This window comes from Schistocerca cancellata, chromosome 2 (genome assembly GCF_023864275.1).
Source record: "Schistocerca cancellata isolate TAMUIC-IGC-003103 chromosome 2, iqSchCanc2.1, whole genome shotgun sequence".
NCBI classification, from domain to species: domain Eukaryota; kingdom Metazoa; phylum Arthropoda; class Insecta; order Orthoptera; family Acrididae; genus Schistocerca; species Schistocerca cancellata.
This window is the reverse complement of record NC_064627.1, coordinates 952165794-952180543: the sequence shown is the minus strand read 5'-3', so window position 1 is coordinate 952180543 and position 14750 is coordinate 952165794. Positions and strand designations below refer to the sequence as shown.

At 48.4% G+C, this 14750-nt stretch overlaps 24 non-coding genes across 24 annotated transcripts; 12 read left to right on the top strand and 12 right to left on the bottom strand.

Annotated features, from left to right (window-relative positions):
- Nucleotides 1-24: 24 nt before the first annotated feature.
- Nucleotides 25-96, bottom strand: Trnaq-uug (transfer RNA glutamine (anticodon UUG)). Its single transcript has one exon. It is a non-coding gene; the product is annotated as a tRNA-Gln (tRNA).
- A 557-nt stretch (nucleotides 97-653) lies between these two features.
- Trnap-ugg (transfer RNA proline (anticodon UGG)) lies at nucleotides 654-725 on the top strand. Its single transcript has one exon. It is a non-coding gene; the product is annotated as a tRNA-Pro (tRNA).
- Nucleotides 726-1231: 506 nt separating this feature from the next.
- Nucleotides 1232-1303, bottom strand: Trnaq-uug (transfer RNA glutamine (anticodon UUG)). The gene has a single exon. It is a non-coding gene; the product is annotated as a tRNA-Gln (tRNA).
- Nucleotides 1304-1860: 557 nt separating this feature from the next.
- Nucleotides 1861-1932, top strand: Trnap-ugg (transfer RNA proline (anticodon UGG)). Its single transcript has one exon. It is a non-coding gene; the product is annotated as a tRNA-Pro (tRNA).
- Nucleotides 1933-2438: 506 nt separating this feature from the next.
- Nucleotides 2439-2510, bottom strand: Trnaq-uug (transfer RNA glutamine (anticodon UUG)). Its single transcript has one exon. It is a non-coding gene; the product is annotated as a tRNA-Gln (tRNA).
- Nucleotides 2511-3067: 557 nt separating this feature from the next.
- On the top strand, nucleotides 3068-3139 carry Trnap-ugg (transfer RNA proline (anticodon UGG)). Its single transcript has one exon. It is a non-coding gene; the product is annotated as a tRNA-Pro (tRNA).
- Nucleotides 3140-3645: 506 nt separating this feature from the next.
- Trnaq-uug (transfer RNA glutamine (anticodon UUG)) lies at nucleotides 3646-3717 on the bottom strand. Its single transcript has one exon. It is a non-coding gene; the product is annotated as a tRNA-Gln (tRNA).
- Nucleotides 3718-4274: 557 nt separating this feature from the next.
- On the top strand, nucleotides 4275-4346 carry Trnap-ugg (transfer RNA proline (anticodon UGG)). Its single transcript has one exon. It is a non-coding gene; the product is annotated as a tRNA-Pro (tRNA).
- Nucleotides 4347-4852: 506 nt separating this feature from the next.
- On the bottom strand, nucleotides 4853-4924 carry Trnaq-uug (transfer RNA glutamine (anticodon UUG)). Its single transcript has one exon. It is a non-coding gene; the product is annotated as a tRNA-Gln (tRNA).
- A 557-nt stretch (nucleotides 4925-5481) lies between these two features.
- Nucleotides 5482-5553, top strand: Trnap-ugg (transfer RNA proline (anticodon UGG)). Its single transcript has one exon. It is a non-coding gene; the product is annotated as a tRNA-Pro (tRNA).
- Nucleotides 5554-6059: 506 nt separating this feature from the next.
- On the bottom strand, nucleotides 6060-6131 carry Trnaq-uug (transfer RNA glutamine (anticodon UUG)). The gene has a single exon. It is a non-coding gene; the product is annotated as a tRNA-Gln (tRNA).
- Nucleotides 6132-6688: 557 nt separating this feature from the next.
- Nucleotides 6689-6760, top strand: Trnap-ugg (transfer RNA proline (anticodon UGG)). Its single transcript has one exon. It is a non-coding gene; the product is annotated as a tRNA-Pro (tRNA).
- A 506-nt stretch (nucleotides 6761-7266) lies between these two features.
- On the bottom strand, nucleotides 7267-7338 carry Trnaq-uug (transfer RNA glutamine (anticodon UUG)). The gene has a single exon. It is a non-coding gene; the product is annotated as a tRNA-Gln (tRNA).
- Nucleotides 7339-7895: 557 nt separating this feature from the next.
- Trnap-ugg (transfer RNA proline (anticodon UGG)) lies at nucleotides 7896-7967 on the top strand. Its single transcript has one exon. It is a non-coding gene; the product is annotated as a tRNA-Pro (tRNA).
- A 506-nt stretch (nucleotides 7968-8473) lies between these two features.
- On the bottom strand, nucleotides 8474-8545 carry Trnaq-uug (transfer RNA glutamine (anticodon UUG)). Its single transcript has one exon. It is a non-coding gene; the product is annotated as a tRNA-Gln (tRNA).
- Nucleotides 8546-9102: 557 nt separating this feature from the next.
- On the top strand, nucleotides 9103-9174 carry Trnap-ugg (transfer RNA proline (anticodon UGG)). The gene has a single exon. It is a non-coding gene; the product is annotated as a tRNA-Pro (tRNA).
- Nucleotides 9175-9680: 506 nt separating this feature from the next.
- On the bottom strand, nucleotides 9681-9752 carry Trnaq-uug (transfer RNA glutamine (anticodon UUG)). The gene has a single exon. It is a non-coding gene; the product is annotated as a tRNA-Gln (tRNA).
- A 557-nt stretch (nucleotides 9753-10309) lies between these two features.
- Nucleotides 10310-10381, top strand: Trnap-ugg (transfer RNA proline (anticodon UGG)). Its single transcript has one exon. It is a non-coding gene; the product is annotated as a tRNA-Pro (tRNA).
- A 502-nt stretch (nucleotides 10382-10883) lies between these two features.
- Trnaq-uug (transfer RNA glutamine (anticodon UUG)) lies at nucleotides 10884-10959 on the bottom strand. The gene has a single exon. It is a non-coding gene; the product is annotated as a tRNA-Gln (tRNA).
- Nucleotides 10960-11516: 557 nt separating this feature from the next.
- Nucleotides 11517-11588, top strand: Trnap-ugg (transfer RNA proline (anticodon UGG)). Its single transcript has one exon. It is a non-coding gene; the product is annotated as a tRNA-Pro (tRNA).
- Nucleotides 11589-12094: 506 nt separating this feature from the next.
- On the bottom strand, nucleotides 12095-12166 carry Trnaq-uug (transfer RNA glutamine (anticodon UUG)). The gene has a single exon. It is a non-coding gene; the product is annotated as a tRNA-Gln (tRNA).
- Nucleotides 12167-12723: 557 nt separating this feature from the next.
- On the top strand, nucleotides 12724-12795 carry Trnap-ugg (transfer RNA proline (anticodon UGG)). The gene has a single exon. It is a non-coding gene; the product is annotated as a tRNA-Pro (tRNA).
- Nucleotides 12796-13301: 506 nt separating this feature from the next.
- Nucleotides 13302-13373, bottom strand: Trnaq-uug (transfer RNA glutamine (anticodon UUG)). Its single transcript has one exon. It is a non-coding gene; the product is annotated as a tRNA-Gln (tRNA).
- Nucleotides 13374-13930: 557 nt separating this feature from the next.
- On the top strand, nucleotides 13931-14002 carry Trnap-ugg (transfer RNA proline (anticodon UGG)). Its single transcript has one exon. It is a non-coding gene; the product is annotated as a tRNA-Pro (tRNA).
- The last annotated feature ends 748 nt before the right edge of the window (nucleotides 14003-14750 follow it).

The following is a 14750-nucleotide window of genomic DNA, read 5'->3' as shown; positions in this document are numbered from 1 at the left end:
GAAACGAGCGCAAAACACAGCGTCAGGTTCCACCGAGACTCGAACTCGGATCGCTGGATTCAAAGTCCAGAGTGCTAACCATTACACCATGGAACCGGATGCCTATAGCGGTCTTCAATTCAGTAGCATCATGTCATTAAGCCGATGAGATGCGATGTTATTTCATGTAGCGTCCTCAGGAAGTGTTTTCGTGGCAAATGAAGCAACCAGGTAGGCTGAAAGTGGAAGGTGCACCTTCGAATGTAGCAAGAATTCTTGCCAGTATTCGTACATCAAGTGATGTCGAAGGCTCAGGTAATCAAAATCGCGCAACGGCCACTTTCGTATGGTGCATGCATTGTGCTGGAAGCAGCCTAGCTATGGAAACAGCTATGGACACAGAGTACTGGCGAAAACTGCGTGCTGACACAGAACGCTACGTAGTGGGCGGATAGTGCGTGACACGATAACATTTGCACTTCACACGGTGGAAATACTGACACACAACTCTAGCAGCTCTTTGAGCATTCACATACACTGGTGTTCAGCACAGCTCATGTTGTGGGTGTCGGATTAAGAAAGCTCTTTGAGAATATGGTCCAGATTGTATGCTGCAACTAGCAAGTGCGGCAAGATGTCAGTAGGTGGCGGGGTGCAGACGTGCTTCCTTGTGCGGCCTGTTGGTCTAGGGGTATGATTCCTGCTTTGGGTGCAGGAGGTCCCGGGTTCAAATCCCGGACAGGCCCTACTTTTCACTTTCGCGACAACCAAACACTACGTTAAACTTGCGAGTCTCTGAAAGTAAGCCACGCAACAGGACAAACTGCATGTGGGCCACCGGCCCAAGAGACTGGCAAGTGCGTCATGTGGAAAGCAATCTACGTGGCAGGATTAAGCCGTCTTCGCTCACTTATATCTATACGTAAAGGCTGGCACGTACAGCGATTCTATTCGTTTCCCAGGAACTAGTACATCGCATGCACGTTTGTTAAATGCATGCGCATGCAGCACCCAAAACGGAGAGATGTCTTTCCTGCTGGGAGAAACAGCTGAGAGCGTCTTCTCGCAGTTGAACCCCTTTCGTTCCGTTATTAATCCTAGTATCAAAAGCATAAGCATTTGGAGCGTTCCCCATTCACGTGTGGACAGCTATTAACAATTTGCGTTACATGATCCTAGCTAAAATTCTGCATATACAATTCCAACTACCGGCTCGTACACATTTCTTGAAACGAGAGCAAAACACAGCGTCAGGTTCCACCGAGACTCGAACTCGGATCGCTGGATTCAAAGTCCAGAGTGCTAACCATTACACCATGGAACCGGATGCCTGTAGCGGTCTTCAATTCAGTAGCATCATGTCATTAAGCCGATGAGATGCGATGTTATTTCATGTAGCGTCCTCAGGAAGTGTTTGCGTGGCAAATGAAGCAACCAGGTAGGCTGAAAGTGGAAGGTGCACCTTCGAATGTAGCAAGAATTCTTGCCAGTATTCGTACATCAAGTGATGTCGAAGGCTCAGGTAATCAAAATCGCGCAACGGCTACTTTCGTATGGTGCATGCATTGTGCTGGAAGCAGCCTAGCTATGGAAACAGCTATGGACACAGAGTACTGGCGAAAACTGCGTGCTGACACAGAACGCTACGTAGTGGGCGGATAGTGCGTGACACGATAACATTTGCACTTCACACGGTCGAAATACTGACACACAACTCTAGCAGCTCTTTGAGCATTCACATACACTGGTGTTCAGCACAGCTCATGTTGTGGGTGTCGGATTAAGAAAGCTCTTTGAGAATATGGTCCAGATTGTATGCTGCAACTAGCAAGTGCGGCAAGATGTCAGTAGGTGGCGGGGTGCAGACGTGCTTCCTTGTGCGGCCTGTTGGGCTAGGGGTATGATTCCTGCTTTGGGTGCAGGAGGTCCCGGGTTCAAATCCCGGACAGGCCCTACTTTTCACTTTCGCGACAACCAAACACTACGTTAAACTTGCGAGTCTCTGAAAGTAAGCCACGCAACAGGACAAACTGCATGTGGGCCACCGGCCCAAGAGACTGGCAAGTGCGTCATGTGGAAAGCAATCTACGTGGCAGGATTAAGCCGTCTTCGCTCACTTATATCTATACGTAAAGACTGGCACGTACAGCGATTCTATTCGTTTCCCAGGAACTAGTACATCGCATGCACGTTTGTTAAATGCATGCGCATGCAGCACCCAAAACGGAGAGATGTCTTTCCTGCTGGGAGAAACAGCTGAGGGCGTCTTCTCGCAGTTGAACCCCTTTCGTTCCGTTATTAATCCTAGTATCAAAAGCATAAGCATTTGGAGCGTTCCCCATTCACGTGTGGACTGCTATTAACAATTTGCGTTACATGATCCTAGCTAAAATTCTGCATATACAATTCCAACTACCGGCTCGTACACATTTCTAGAAACGAGAGCAAAACACAGCGTCAGGTTCCACCGAGACTCGAACTCGGATCGCTGGATTCAAAGTCCAGAGTGCTAACCATTACACCATGGAACCGGATGCCTGTAGCGGTCTTCAATTCAGTAGCATCATGTCATTAAGCCGATGAGATGCGATGTTATTTCATGTAGCGTCCTCAGGAAGTGTTTTCGTGGCAAATGAAGCAACCAGGTAGGCTGAAAGTGGAAGGTGCACCTTCGAATGTAGCAAGAATTCTTGCCAGTATTCGTACATCAAGTGATGTCGAAGGCTCAGGTAATCAAAATCGCGCAACGGCCACTTTCGTATGGTGCATGCATTGTGCTGGAAGCAGCCTAGCTATGGAAACAGCTATGGACACAGAGTAATGGCGAAAACTGCGTGCTGACACAGAACGCTACGTAGTGGGCGGATAGTGCGTGACACGATAACATTTGCACTTCACACGGTCGAAATACTGACACACAACTCTAGCAGCTCTTTGAGCATTCACATACACTGGTGTTCAGCACAGCTCATGTTGTGGGTGTCGGATTAAGAAAGCTCTTTGAGAATATGGTCCAGATTGTATGCTGCAACTAGCAAGTGCGGCAAGATGTCAGTAGGTGGCGGGGTGTAGACGTGCTTCCTTGTGCGGCCTGTTGGTCTAGGGGTATGATTCCTGCTTTGGGTGCAGGAGGTCCCGGGTTCAAATCCCGGACAGGCCCTACTTTTCACTTTCGCGACAACCAAACACTACGTTAAACTTGCGAGTCTCTGAAAGTAAGCCACGCAACAGGACAAACTGCATGTGGGCCACCGGCCCAAGAGACTGGCAAGTGCGTCATGTGGAAAGCAATCTACGTGGCAGGATTAAGCCGTCTTCGCTCACTTATATCTATACGTAAAGACTGGCACGTACAGCGATTCTATTCGTTTCCCAGGAACTAGTACATCGCATGCACGTTTGTTAAATGCATGCGCATGCAGCACCCAAAACGGAGAGATGTCTTTCCTGCTGGGAGAAACAGCTGAGGGCGTCTTCTCGCAGTTGAACCCCTTTCGTTCCGTTATTAATCCTAGTATCAAAAGCATAAGCATTTGGAGCGTTCCCCATTCACGTGTGGACTGCTATTAACAATTTGCGTTACATGATCCTAGCTAAAATTCTGCATATACAATTCCAACTACCGGCTAGTACACATTTCTAGAAACGAGAGCAAAACACAGCGTCAGGTTCCACCGAGACTCGAACTCGGATCGCTGGATTCAAAGTCCAGAGTGCTAACCATTACACCATGGAACCGGATGCCTGTAGCGGTCTTCAATTCAGTAGCATCATGTCATTAAGCCGATGAGATGCGATGTTATTTCATGTAGCGTCCTCAGGAAGTGTTTTCGTGGCAAATGAGGCAACCAGGTAGGCTGAAAGTGGAAGGTGCACCTTCGAATGTAGCAAGAATTCTTGCCAGTATTCGTACATCAAGTGATGTCGAAGGCTCAGGTAATCAAAATCGCGCAACGGCCACTTTCGTATGGTGCATGCATTGTGCTGGAAGCAGCCTAGCTATGGAAACAGCTATGGACACAGAGTACTGGCGAAAACTGCGTGCTGACACAGAACGCTACGTAGTGGGCGGATAGTGCGTGACACGATAACATTTGCACTTCACACGGTCGAAATACTGACACACAACTCTAGCAGCTCTTTGAGCATTCACATACACTGGTGTTCAGCACAGCTCATGTTGTGGGTGTCGGATTAAGAAAGCTCTTTGAGAATATGGTCCAGATTGTATGCTGCAACTAGCAAGTGCGGCAAGATGTCAGTAGGTGGCGGGGTGCAGACGTGCTTCCTTGTGCGGCCTGTTGGTCTAGGGGTATGATTCCTGCTTTGGGTGCAGGAGGTCCCGGGATCAAATTCCGGACAGGCCCTACTTTTCACTTTCGCGACAACCAAACACTACGTTAAACTTGCGAGTCTCTGAAAGTAAGCCTCGCAACAGGACAAACTGCATGTGGGCCACCGGCCCAAGAGACTGGCAAGTGCGTCATGTGGAAAGCAATCTACGTGGCAGGATTAAGCCGTCTTCGCTCACTTATATCTATACGTAAAGACTGGCACGTACAGCGATTCTATTCGTTTCCCAGGAACTAGTACATCGCATGCACGTTTGTTAAATGCATGCGCATGCAGCACCCAAAACGGAGAGATGTCTTTCCTGCTGGGAGAAACAGCTGAGGGCGTCTTCTCGCAGTTGAACCCCTTTCGTTCCGTTATTAATCCTAGTATCAAAAGCATAAGCATTTGGAGCGTTCCCCATTCACGTGTGGATTGCTATTAACAATTTGCGTTACATGATCCTAGCTAAAATTCTGCATATACAATTCCAACTACCGGCTCGTACACATTTCTAGAAACGAGCGCAAAACACAGCGTCAGGTTCCACCGAGACTCGAACTCGGATCGCTGGATTCAAAGTCCAGAGTGCTAACCATTACACCATGGAACCGGATGCCTGTAGCGGTCTTCAATTCAGTAGCATCATGTCATTAAGCCGATGAGATGCGATGTTATTTCATGTAGCGTCCTCAGGAAGTGTTTTCGTGGCAAATGAAGCAACCAGGTAGGCTGAAAGTGGAAGGTGCACCTTCGAATGTAGCAAGAATTCTTGCCAGTATTCGTACATCAAGTGATGTCGAAGGCTCAGGTAATCAAAATCGCGCAACGGCCACTTTCGTATGGTGCATGCATTGTGCTGGAAGCAGCCTAGCTATGGAAACAGCTATGGACACAGAGTACTGGCGAAAACTGCGTGCTGACACAGAACGCTACGTAGTGGGCGGATAGTGCGTGACACGATAACATTTACACTTCACACGGTCGAAATACTGACACACAACTCTAGCAGCTCTTTGAGCATTCACATACACTGGTGTTCAGCACAGCTCATGTTGTGGGTGTCGGATTAAGAAAGCTCTTTTAGAATATGGTCCAGATTGTATGCTGCAACTAGCAAGTGCGGCAAGATGTCAGTAGGTGGCGGGGTGCAGACGTGCTTCCTTGTGCGGCCTGTTGGTCTAGGGGTATGATTCCTGCTTTGGATGCAGGAGGTCCCGGGTTCAAATCCCGGACAGGCCCTACTTTTCACTTTCGCGACAACCAAACACTACGTTAAACTTGCGAGTCTCTGAAAGTAAGCCACGCAACAGGACAAACTGCATGTGGGCCACCGGCCCAAGAGACTGGCAAGTGCGTCATGTGGAAAGAAATCTACGTGGCAGGATTAAGCCGTCTTCGCTCACTTATATCTATACGTAAAGGCTGGCACGTACAGCGATTCTATTCGTTTCCCAGGAACTAGTACATCGCATGCACGTTTGTTAAATGCATGCGCATGCAGCACCCAAAACGGAGAGATGTCTTTCCTGCTGGGAGAAACAGCTGAGAGCGTCTTCTCGCAGTTGAACCCCTTTCGTTCCGTTATTAATCCTAGTATCAAAAGCATAAGCATTTGGAGCGTTCCCCATTCACGTGTGGACTGCTATTAACAATTTGCGTTACATGATCCTAGCTAAAATTCTGCATATACAATTCCAACTACCGGCTCGTACACATTTCTTGAAACGAGAGCAAAACACAGCGTCAGGTTCCACCGAGACTCGAACTCGGATCGCTGGATTCAAAGTCCAGAGTGCTAACCATTACACCATGGAACCGGATGCCTGTAGCGGTCTTCAATTCAGTAGCATCATGTCATTAAGCCGATGAGATGCGATGTTATTTCATGTAGCGTCCTCAGGAAGTGTTTGCGTGGCAAATGAAGCAACCAGGTAGGCTGAAAGTGGAAGGTGCACCTTCGAATGTAGCAAGAATTCTTGCCAGTATTCGTACATCAAGTGATGTCGAAGGCTCAGGTAATCAAAATCGCGCAACGGCTACTTTCGTATGGTGCATGCATTGTGCTGGAAGCAGCCTAGCTATGGAAACAGCTATGGACACAGAGTACTGGCGAAAACTGCGTGCTGACACAGAACGCTACGTAGTGGGCGGATAGTGCGTGACACGATAACATTTGCACTTCACACGGTCGAAATACTGACACACAACTCTAGCAGCTCTTTGAGCATTCACATACACTGGTGTTCAGCACAGCTCATGTTGTGGGTGTCGGATTAAGAAAGCTCTTTGAGAATATGGTCCAGATTGTATGCTGCAACTAGCAAGTGCGGCAAGATGTCAGTAGGTGGCGGGGTGCAGACGTGCTTCCTTGTGCGGCCTGTTGGGCTAGGGGTATGATTCCTGCTTTGGGTGCAGGAGGTCCCGGGTTCAAATCCCGGACAGGCCCTACTTTTCACTTTCGCGACAACCAAACACTACGTTAAACTTGCGAGTCTCTGAAAGTAAGCCACGCAACAGGACAAACTGCATGTGGGCCACCGGCCCAAGAGACTGGCAAGTGCGTCATGTGGAAAGCAATCTACGTGGCAGGATTAAGCCGTCTTCGCTCACTTATATCTATACGTAAAGACTGGCACGTACAGCGATTCTATTCGTTTCCCAGGAACTAGTACATCGCATGCACGTTTGTTAAATGCATGCGCATGCAGCACCCAAAACGGAGAGATGTCTTTCCTGCTGGGAGAAACAGCTGAGGGCGTCTTCTCGCAGTTGAACCCCTTTCGTTCCGTTATTAATCCTAGTATCAAAAGCATAAGCATTTGGAGCGTTCCCCATTCACGTGTGGACTGCTATTAACAATTTGCGTTACATGATCCTAGCTAAAATTCTGCATATACAATTCCAACTACCGGCTCGTACACATTTCTAGAAACGAGCGCAAAACACAGCGTCAGGTTCCACCGAGACTCGAACTCGGATCGCTGGATTCAAAGTCCAGAGTGCTAACCTTTACACCATGGAACCGGATGCCTGTAGCGGTCTTCAATTCAGTAGCATCATGTCATTAAGCCGATGAGATGCGATGTTATTTCATGTAGCGTCCTCAGGAAGTGTTTGCGTGGCAAATGAAGCAACCAGGTAGGCTGAAAGTGGAAGGTGCACCTTCGAATGTAGCAAGAATTCTTGCCAGTATTCGTACATCAAGTGATGTCGAAGGCTCAGGTAATCAAAATCGCGCAACGGCCACTTTCGTATGGTGCATGCATTGTGCTGGAAGCAGCCTAGCTATGGAAACAGCTATGGACACAGAGTACTGGCGAAAACTGCGTGCTGACACTGAACGCTACGTAGTGGGCGGATAGTGCGTGACACGATAACATTTGCACTTCACACGGTCGAAATACTGACACACAACTCTAGCAGCTCTTTGAGCATTCACATACACTGGTGTTCAGCACAGCTCATGTTGTGGGTGTCGGATTAAGAAAGCTCTTTGAGAATATGGTCCAGATTGTATGCTGCAACTAGCAAGTGCGGCAAGATGTCAGTAGGTGGCGGGGTGCAGACGTGCTTCCTTGTGCGGCCTGTTGGTCTAGGGGTATGATTCCTGCTTTGGGTGCAGGAGGTCCCGGGTTCAAATCCCGGACAGGCCCTACTTTTCACTTTCGCGACAACCAAACACTACGTTAAACTTGCGAGTCTCTGAAAGTAAGCCACGCAACAGGACAAACTGCATGTGGGCCACCGGCCCAAGAGACTGGCAAGTGCGTCATGTGGAAAGCAATCTACGTGGCAGGATTAAGCCGTCTTCGCTCACTTATATCTATACGTAAAGACTGGCACGTACAGCGATTCTATTCGTTTCCCAGGAACTAGTACATCGCATGCACGTTTGTTAAATGCATGCGCATGCAGCACCCAAAACGGAGAGATGTCTTTCCTGCTGGGAGAAACAGCTGAGAGCGTCTTCTCAAAGTTGAACCTCTTTCGTTCCGTTATTAATCCTAGTATCAAAAGCATAAGCATTTGGAGCGTTCCCCATTCACGTGTGGACTGCTATTAACAATTTGCGTTACATGATCCTAGCTAAAATTCTGCATATACAATTCCAACTACCGGCTCGTACACATTTCTAGAAACGAGCGCAAAACACAGCGTCAGGTTCCACCGAGACTCGAACTCGGATCGCTGGATTCAAAGTCCAGAGTGCTAACCATTACACGATGGAACCGGATGCCTGTAGCGGTCTTCAATTCAGTAGCATCATGTCATTAAGCCGATGAGATGCGATGTTATTTCATGTAGCGTCCTCAGAAAGTGTTTGCGTGGCAAATGAAGCAACCAGGTAGGCTGAAAGTGGAAGGTGCACCTTCGAATGTAGCAAGAATTCTTGCCAGTATTCGTACATCAAGTGATGTCGAAGGCTCAGGTAATCAAAATCGCGCAACGGCCACTTTCGTATGGTGCATGCATTGTGCTGGAAGCAGCCTAGCTATGGAAACAGCTATGGACACAGAGTACTGGCGAAAACTGCGTGCTGACACAGAACGCTACGTAGTGGGCGGATAGTGCGTGACACGATAACATTTGCACTTCACACGGTCGAAATACTGACACACAACTCTAGCAGCTCTTTGAGCATTCACATACACTGGTGTTCAGCACAGCTCATGTTGTGGGTGTCGGATTAAGAAAGCTCTTTGAGAATATGGTCCAGATTGTATGCTGCAACTAGCATGTGCGGCAAGATGTCAGTAGGTGGCGGGGTGCAGACATGCTTCCTTGTGCGGCCTGTTGGTCTAGGGGTATGATTCCTGCTTTGGGTGCAGGAGTTCCCGGGTTCAAATCCCGGACAGGCCCTACTTTTCACTTTCGCGACAACCAAACACTACGTTAAACTTGCGAGTCTCTGAAAGTAAGCCACGCAACAGGACAAACTGCATGTGGGCCACCGGCCCAAGAGACTGGCAAGTGCGTCATGTGGAAAGCAATCTACGTGGCAGGATTAAGCCGTCTTCGCTCACTTATATCTATACGTAAAGACTGGCACGTACAGCGATTCTATTCGTTTCCCAGGAACTAGTACATCGCATGCACGTTTGTTAAATGCATGCGCATGCAGCACCCAAAACGGAGAGATGTCTTTCCTGCTGGGAGAAACAGCTGAGAGCGTCTTCTCGCAGTTGAACTCCTTTCGTTCCGTTAATAATCCTAGTATCAAAAGCATAAGCATTTGGAGCGTTCCCCATTCACGTGTGTACTGCTATTAACAATTTGCGTTACATGATCCTAGCTAAAATTCTGCATATACAATTCCAACTACCGGCTCGTACACATTTCTAGAAACGAGCGCAAAACACAGCGTCAGGTTCCACCGAGACTCGAACTCGGATCGCTGGATTCAAAGTCCAGAGTGCTAACCATTACACCATGGAACCGGATGCCTGTAGCGGTCTTCAATTCAGTAGCATCATGTCATTAAGCCGATGAGATGCGATGTTATTTCATGTAGCGTCCTCAGGAAGTGTTTGCGTGGCAAATGAAGCAACCAGGTAGGCTGAAAGTGGAAGGTGCACCTTCGAATGTAGCAAGAATTCTTGCCAGTATTCGTACATCAAGTGATGTCGAAGGCTCAGGTAATCAAAATCGCGCAACGGCCACTTTCGTATGGTGCATGCATTGTGCTGGAAGCAGCCTAGCTATGGAAACAGCTATGGACACAGAGTACTGGCGAAAACTGCGTGCTGACACAGAACGCTACGTAGTGGGCGGATAGTGCGTGACACGATAACATTTGCACTTCACACGGTCGAAATACTGACACACAACTCTAGCAGCTCTTTGAGCATTCACATACACTGGTGTTCAGCACAGCTCATGTTGTGGGTGTCGGATTAAGAAAGCTCTTTGAGAATATGGTCCAGATTGTATGCTGCAACTAGCAAGTGCGGCAAGATGTCAGTAGGTGGCGGGGTGCAGACGTGCTTCCTTGTGCGGCCTGTTGGTCTAGGGGTATGATTCCTGCTTTGGGTGCAGGAGGTCCCGGGTTCAAATCCCGGACAGGCCCTACTTTTCACTTTCGCGACAACCAAACACTACGTTAAACTTGCGAGTCTCTGAAAGTAAGCCACGCAACAGGACAAACTGCATGTGGGCCACCGGCCCAAGAGACTGGCAAGTGCGTCATGTGGAAAGCAATCTACGTGGCAGGATTAAGCCGTCTTCGCTCACTTATATCTATACGTAAAGACTGGCACGTACAGCGATTCTATTCGTTTCCCAGGAACTAGTACATCGCATGCACGTTTGTTAAATGCATGCGCATGCAGCACCCAAAACGGAGAGATGTCTTTCCTGCTGGGAGAAACAGCTGAGGGCGTCTTCTCGCAGTTGAACCCCTTTCGTTCCGTTATTAATCCTAGTATCAAAAGCATAAGCATTTGGAGCGTTCCCCATTCACGTGTGGACTGCTATTAACAATTTGCGTTACATGATCCTAGCTAAAATTCTGCATATACAATTCCAACTACCGGCTCGTACACATTTCTAGAAACGAGCGCAAAACACAGCGTCACGTTCCACCGAGACTCGAACTCGGATCGCTGGATTCAAAGTCCAGAGTGCTAACCATTACACCATGGAACCGGATGCCTGTAGCGGTCTTCAATTCAGTAGCATCATGTCATTAAGCCGATGAGATGCGATGTTATTTCATGTAGCGTCCTCAGGAAGTGTTTGCGTGGCAAATGAAGCAACCAGGTAGGCTGAAAGTGGAAGGTGCACCTTCGAATGTAGCAAGAATTCTTGCCAGTATTCGTACATCAAGTGATGTCGAAGGCTCAGGTAATCAAAATCGCGCAACGGCCACTTTCGTATGGTGCATGCATTGTGCTGGAAGCAGCCTAGCTATGGAAACAGCTATGGACACAGAGTACTGGCGAAAACTGCGTGCTGACACAGAACGCTACGTAGTGGGCGGATAGTGCGTGACACGATAACATTTGCACTTCACACGGTCGAAATACTGACACACAACTCTAGCAGCTCTTTGAGCATTCACATACACTGGTGTTCAGCACAGCTCATGTTGTGGGTGTCGGATTAAGAAAGCTCTTTGAGAATATGGTCCAGATTGTATGCTGCAACTAGCAAGTGCGGCAAGATGTCAGTAGGTGGCGGGGTGCAGACGTGCTTCCTTGTGCGGCCTGTTGGTCTAGGGGTATGATTCCTGCTTTGGGTGCAGGAGGTCCCGGGTTCAAATCCCGGACAGGCCCTACTTTTCACTTTCGCGACAACCAAACACTACGTTAAACTTGCGAGTCTCTGAAAGTAAGCCACGCAACAGGACAAACTGCATGTGGGCCACCGGCCCAAGAGACTGGCAAGTGCGTCATGTGGAAAGCAATCTACGTGGCAGGATTAAGCCGTCTTCGCTCACTTATATCTATACGTAAAGACTGGCACGTACAGCGATTCTATTCGTTTCCCAGGAACTAGTACATCGCATGCACGTTTGTTAAATGCATGCGCATGCAGCACCCAAAACGGAGAGATGTCTTTCCTGCTGGGAGAAACAGCTGAGGGCGTCTTCTCGCAGTTGAACCCCTTTCGTTCCGTTATTAATCCTAGTATCAAAAGCATAAGCATTTGGAGCGTTCCCCATTCACGTGTGGACTGCTATTAACAATTTGCGTTACATGATCCTAGCTAAAATTCTGCATATACAATTCCAACTACCGGCTCGTACACATTTCTAGAAACGAGCGCAAAACACAGCGTCAGGTTCCACCGAGACTCGAACTCGGATCGCTGGATTCAAAGTCCAGAGTGCTAACCATTACACCATGGAACCGGATGCCTATAGCGGTCTTCAATTCAGTAGCATCATGTCATTAAGCCGATGAGATGCGATGTTATTTCATGTAGCGTCCTCAGGAAGTGTTTGCGTGGCAAATGAAGCAACCAGGTAGGCTGAAAGTGGAAGGTGCACCTTCGAATGTAGCAAGAATTCTTGCCAGTATTCGTACATCAAGTGATGTCGAAGGCTCAGGTAATCAAAATCGCGCAACGGCCACTTTCGTATGGTGCATGCATTGTGCTGGAAGCAGCCTAGCTATGGAAACAGCTATGGACACAGAGTACTGGCGAAAACTGCGTGCTGACACAGAACGCTACGTAGTGGGCGGATAGTGCGTGACACGATAACATTTGCACTTCACACGGTCGAAATACTGACACACAACTCTAGCAGCTCTTTGAGCATTCACATACACTGGTGTTCAGCACAGCTCATGTTGTGGGTGTCGGATTAAGAAAGCTCTTTGAGAATATGGTCCAGATTGTATGCTGCAACTAGCAAGTGCGGCAAGATGTCAGTAGGTGGCGGGGTGCAGACGTGCTTCCTTGTGCGGCCTGTTGGTCTAGGGGTATGATTCCTGCTTTGGGTGCAGGAGGTCCCGGGTTCAAATCCCGGACAGGCCCTACTTTTCACTTTCGCGACAACCAAACACTACGTTAAACTTGCGAGTCTCTGAAAGTAAGCCACGCAACAGGACAAACTGCATGTGGGCCACCGGCCCAAGAGACTGGCAAGTGCGTCATGTGGAAAGCAATCTACGTGGCAGGATTAAGCCGTCTTCGCTCACTTATATCTATACGTAAAGACTGGCACGTACAGCGATTCTATTCGTTTCCCAGGAACTAGTACATCGCATGCACGTTTGTTAAATGCATGCGCATGCAGCACCCAAAACGGAGAGATGTCTTTCCTGCTGGGAGAAACAGCTGAGGGCGTCTTCTCGCAGTTGAACCCCTTTCGTTCCGTTATTAATCCTAGTATCAAAAGCATAAGCATTTGGAGCGTTCCCCATTCACGTGTGGACTGCTATTAACAATTTGCGTTACATGATCCTAGCTAAAATTCTGCATATACAATTCCAACTACCGGCTCGTACACATTTCTAGAAACGAGCGCAAAACACAGCGTCAGGTTCCACCGAGACTCGAACTCGGATCGCTGGATTCAAAGTCCAGAGTGCTAACCATTACACCATGGAACCGGATGCCTGTAGCGGTCTTCAATTCAGTAGCATCATGTCATTAAGCCGATGAGATGCGATGTTATTTCATGTAGCGTCCTCAGGAAGTGTTTGCGTGGCAAATGAAGCAACCAGGTAGGCTGAAAGTGGAAGGTGCACCTTCGAATGTAGCAAGAATTCTTGCCAGTATTCGTACATCAAGTGATGTCGAAGGCTCAGGTAATCAAAATCGCGCAACGGCCACTTTCGTATGGTGCATGCATTGTGCTGGAAGCAGCCTAGCTATGGAAACAGCTATGGACACAGAGTACTGGCGAAAACTGCGTGCTGACACAGAACGCTACGTAGTGGGCGGATAGTGCGTGACACGATAACATTTGCACTTCACACGGTCGAAATACTGACACACAACTCTAGCAGCTCTTTGAGCATTCACATACACTGGTGTTCAGCACAGCTCATGTTGTGGGTGTCGGATTAAGAAAGCTCTTTGAGAATATGGTCCAGATTGTATGCTGCAACTAGCAAGTGCGGCAAGATGTCAGTAGGTGGCGGGGTGCAGACGTGCTTCCTTGTGCGGCCTGTTGGTCTAGGGGTATGATTCCTGCTTTGGGTGCAGGAGGTCCCGGGTTCAAATCCCGGACAGGCCCTACTTTTCACTTTCGCGACAACCAAACACTACGTTAAACTTGCGAGTCTCTGAAAGTAAGCCACGCAACAGGACAAACTGCATGTGGGCCACCGGCCCAAGAGACTGGCAAGTGCGTCATGTGGAAAGCAATCTACGTGGCAGGATTAAGCCGTCTTCGCTCACTTATATCTATACGTAAAGACTGGCACGTACAGCGATTCTATTCGTTTCCCAGGAACTAGTACATCGCATGCACGTTTGTTAAATGCATGCGCATGCAGCACCCAAAACGGAGAGATGTCTTTCCTGCTGGGAGAAACAGCTGAGGGCGTCTTCTCGCAGTTGAACCCCTTTCGTTCCGTTATTAATCCTAGTATCAAAAGCATAAGCATTTGGAGCGTTCCCCATTCACGTGTGGACTGCTATTAACAATTTGCGTTACATGATCCTAGCTAAAATTCTGCATATACAATTCCAACTACCGGCTCGTACACATTTCTAGAAACGAGCGCAAAACACAGCGTCAGGTTCCACCGAGACTCGAACTCGGATCGCTGGATTCAAAGTCCAGCGTCCTCAGGAAGTGTTTGCGTGGCAAATGAAGCAACCAGGTAGGCTGAAAGTGGAAGGTGCACCTTCGAATGTAGCAAGAATTCTTGCCAGTATTCGTACATCAAGTGATGTCGAAGGCTCAGGTAATCAAAATCGCGCAACGGCCACCTTCGTATGGTGCATGCATTGTGCTGGAAGCAGCCTAGCTATGGAAA